The following is a 4,343-nucleotide window of genomic DNA, read 5'->3' as shown; positions in this document are numbered from 1 at the left end:
AAGACATCAACACTTGTCACAGTTGAGCAAGTATTAAAAGCTAAAGGGCCGAGAGTACCGACACAAAGCAGTTCATGGTGTCAAAACATTATGACCTCCACCTTGTTTTGATGTCCTTTAGGCATTACAAGAACAATTTGTGAGCCACAGATGATGAATCACCTCAGATAGGGAGATTGAAATGGGCTCAAACTGATCCAGGACCAAATAGCAAGAACAGAGGGGTCACGGTCAGAGGGTGTGGTTACAGAAGATCAAAGTATTTCGACAAAGAATTTAAGGAAGGAGTCACAGAGGTCTAATGTAGGTATAATATGAACAGAATTACGGGGGTTTCTGAGGGTGTTAAACACATTAAAATTAAAATTGAAATTGAATTGAAATTGAATTAAAAAGAACTACAGGCCTGTGACAGTTATTAGAAACCAGGTTAGAAGTATCAGATTTTACAGCTCTCTGATGGACAGACAGATGGTGCTGTAGGGTTTCATCTGACACTCTGAGTTTGTTCTTCCACCTTCTCTCAGGTTGCTGACATGCTTGTCTGAGAGCACGGGTAGGTAGCCAGGGTAACGTTGCCAGGATGGATGTGGTATGTTCTTGTCTCTTTTGTCAAACTTTTGTCAAATTGTCAAAAGCCAGGCAGCCGAGTTCTGAACGAGCTATAGATGGGATCGGGCCTTTATACAGGGATTTCCAGTAATCCAGACGGGATGAGATGAAAGCGTGGATGACTTTTTCAGGGCCTGCATGAGATAAAACATTTTTAGCTTCTGTGATATTTGTTGAAGTTGGAGGAAGCATGATTGTATTACTTTGCTGATCTGTGTGTCAAAATCGAGCTCAGAGTCAAACATCACACCCAACTTGCGAAGGGAAGGCTTGACATGGAGGAGAGGTTCCCCAAGGTTCTTACTAGGTCACAGGTCAGAGAAAAGCCATAGCATGAGGAAGCTTCTCCAGGTCAGTACTGGTTAGCAGAAATAGATAAATTTTACCTACATAGAGAGTAGGTGGCTGTTTTTTAAAGCACTGGGAGCTGATACACTGGACGGTACTGAGGCCAGAGCTCCCAGCACCACTGTGCATCGCCTCGCCCTCCTTGCGGCCTCAACACTCTGATCAGCTGATCTCACAGTGCTCTCTCTCTTACTTGAGGCAGTCAGGTAGAGAAGGAAGCACACATACAGTCAGTCACAGAGCTACAAAGTTTTGAACTTCAGATGTGTTTATAGTTAATAAGTATATGTTGGTATATGTTCTGTAACACAGTTTACACACAAATCTGCTACGACAAACTGTAAATTGGATTAAAAGACAGTAAAATAGAATGTTTAAAGATATAATCAGCCAGTCTCCATGTTTTGGTCATATTTACTATTTACATGTTGTTTACTACACTAGTTTTATGTGACCAGACCACTTTTATTACAGAAACAGCAAAGGTAAGACACCGTTGGAGTTGGGATTATACAAATGTAGGTTAGTTTTTATCTGTGTTTTATTCAGCGAGTTTAGGGCGTAAAGTGATGAGTTATACTGCTAGATCAGGGGCTGTTTGTGTGGATAGCCTGAGATGAGAGATATCAGTGACTGCAGGCACGCACCCTGTTCAGACAGAGGAGAGGACCCCCCCCATCCCCTCCGGGCTCAGGAGACACAGTAAAGACATCAGATCATCTTAATGCTCAGTTTCTTATTTATTGTCAGCGTACAGCAGATAATGATTCACACAAGGGTTTCAAAACTGTCACTATCAGCTTTTCACACTATCAGACTCTAAATATCTGTTTCCATTTCAAGATTCTGGGCCGCTTTGAGCCACAGATGGTAACAAAAAGGACTAATCTGAGTTGGTGTTCTGCTGCTGGTGGATTGTGCTCGTGCCCAGTTTCAGGAAAATAAGGCCCGTTGTGAGATTACATGCTTAATGAGAGAAAGAGAAAGAAATCAGGAGAGAGATCAGCTGCTGATATTCTGCTGTACGTTGGTCCTGGAGAACTACTGCACAGGACGGATCTTCATGCTGATGGCCTTCAGGGAGTAGTTCAAACCCTTCCAATGGAGACCACTCCACTCCAACAGCAAAGATAGTGCTGTCAGACCCAAAGCGATAAACCCCGTTGGGGTTTGTAAGGTGACAGTCGTTGTACCAGAACGCCCCCAGGAATGATCTGGCACAGTTCCTGGTTGAAGAGTCCTGGTCTTTGTCAAAGGTGGAGAACTTCATTCCGTTGTGATAAGTCAAGGAGTCTCCTACAGAAACACAGAAGAACCACAGGGTTAGTAAATTTGCATTATCTATAAGTATCAGCTGAACTTTTCACAGTCTGCAGTCTTCTATCAGACAGACTGATGAGACCAGTTATGGTCCAGACAGCTGAAGTCACCAGCAGGTCGATCTCTGATCGACTCAGTGTTTCACCTGGATGATACGTAAGAAAATCACACGGTCTATTCCTTTTTTGTAAGTGAAAGTAACAGGTAAAACTTTCAAAATAAAAGTAGGCTCATGTACGGTGTAGTTAGAAAGGTTATTATAGACTAAAACTAAGCCAAAATCACATTTTTTAGTAAAACCTAACTAAAACTAAAAACTAACTAAACATTTATAAGACCTGACCTATAACTTCAGATTAAGAAAAGTGAACTGGTATCATATGAAGCTGAAGTTAATTATATATTTTAGATATTATTATTTAATTAAACCTTCATAACAAATTCATACTTGCTATGTGGAAGCTCAACCAGCAGAGGTCACTCTACCCCTGCTGAGGCGCCCAGTGGAAAAATGTTTCTGACTTGTGTTGAAGGGGCATTATGAGTTTTCAGCGACCACTAGCGGTGCGGTTTTAAGATTGCACCCAGCAGTGTTGGGCAAGCTACTTGGAAAATGTAGTGAGCTAAGCTACTAGCTACTCTACATTAAATGAAGCTTCACTACACAGAAGTATATAAATAAATCTATATCTATACACATATAGATATAGATTTATATATGTGTGTGTGTGTGTGTGTGTGAGCTAGAGAGAGGGGGAGTTTGGGTGCAGCAACCTGCTCAAGATGTAGAAGTGTAGAAAGACCCATCTTACTCACCCGCCCCTCCATTGATGAATCCAGATACACTCAGTTTAAATCCGTGACACTCTGAAGCGATGGAGAACGAAGAGTAGCGAGCAAACACTTTCTTCCCCTCAAAGTCCTCCATGTCGACCAGCAGCTCATATTTTCTGTGCTTAGTCAGTTGGTAGATGTTCTCAAGACCTGCACACACACAAACACACACATACACACTGTATATATACATGTACACACTGGGCACAGTTTGACATTTTGGACAGACGTGGAGATAATTGATTAAAACACTCTCACACTAACTGATCTAGACTTTAGACACAAAACTTGGTCAGTCTCATTTCTGGATTCACACAACAAAGTTTCACAAAGTCACATTAGTGTTAGTTAGGTTTGGTTTCTCACCGAGCCAGTGCTCTCCAGCAGCGCTACCAAAGCCCAGCTTGTACTGATCCCAGCCCCTGTAGAAGTTCACGGTGCCGTCCATCCTCCTCTGGAACACCTGGGGGGGACGGGATGGAGGGAGAACTAGCTAAACACACCAGATACCTGACAGCTCATGTTTCCAGGCAACAAAGTTTTACTGCTATGTCATTTATTGTGAAAGTCCAACAGGAAGTGCTGATACTGAAAGTCACTCTGTGGTAATACTCACCGTCCAGCGACCTCCTTCTGTCTTCATGTCACAGTACACCTACACACAAACACATTCATTAGTAAATGACTTCAGCTGTCTGAACTTGTTTATTAGGTTCATACTTATGAGGCTGTGGGCCGTTTGTCTTATTTAGTTTCTATTGTTGGATATTTCATGGAGATATTTTATGCATCTCTCAGAGGGCTTGGCTGGAATCAACTCCAGAGAAAGTACAAGGTGTGGTGTTTAGATAAGATGAAACTATATATTCAGCTGTTACAGCAGCACAAAGACAGATAGAAGTAGAGATGAAAAGAGAAAGTAAATAGATACATTATAAGTATTTAAAATAAGAATAGAATAAAATAAAACAAAAGCTATGTAATTCTACTGAAAACTCAAACTTACAGCACCAGCAGTTCACATACAGTACCCACAACTAGTGTAACATGAACTGAGCAACTGTGCAAAACCATCTCAAGCTGAGTGACTGTGGTGTGATTAGTAGCAGCAAAGTCAGCAGATTATTGTATTCATAAGAGTAATATGATACCGTTCCAGAGCATGGAGCGATCTTTGTTAAACATGGAGAAAAGAAAAAGGACTGCTGTTGTTGGTGCTGCCAGGGGGG

General features: G+C 41.7%; 1 pseudogene; it reads right to left on the bottom strand.

Moving 5' to 3' along the window:
* Positions 1-1,914: 1,914 nt before the first annotated feature.
* Positions 1,915-4,343, bottom strand: part of LOC123966673 — a 2,768-nt pseudogene continuing 339 nt past the window's right edge.

The sequence above is a fragment of the Micropterus dolomieu genome, unplaced genomic scaffold (assembly GCF_021292245.1).
Source record: "Micropterus dolomieu isolate WLL.071019.BEF.003 ecotype Adirondacks unplaced genomic scaffold, ASM2129224v1 contig_13971, whole genome shotgun sequence".
NCBI classification, from domain to species: domain Eukaryota; kingdom Metazoa; phylum Chordata; class Actinopteri; order Centrarchiformes; family Centrarchidae; genus Micropterus; species Micropterus dolomieu.
The sequence above is the reverse complement of the archived record's forward strand: the minus strand, read 5'-3'. Positions and strand labels throughout refer to the sequence as shown.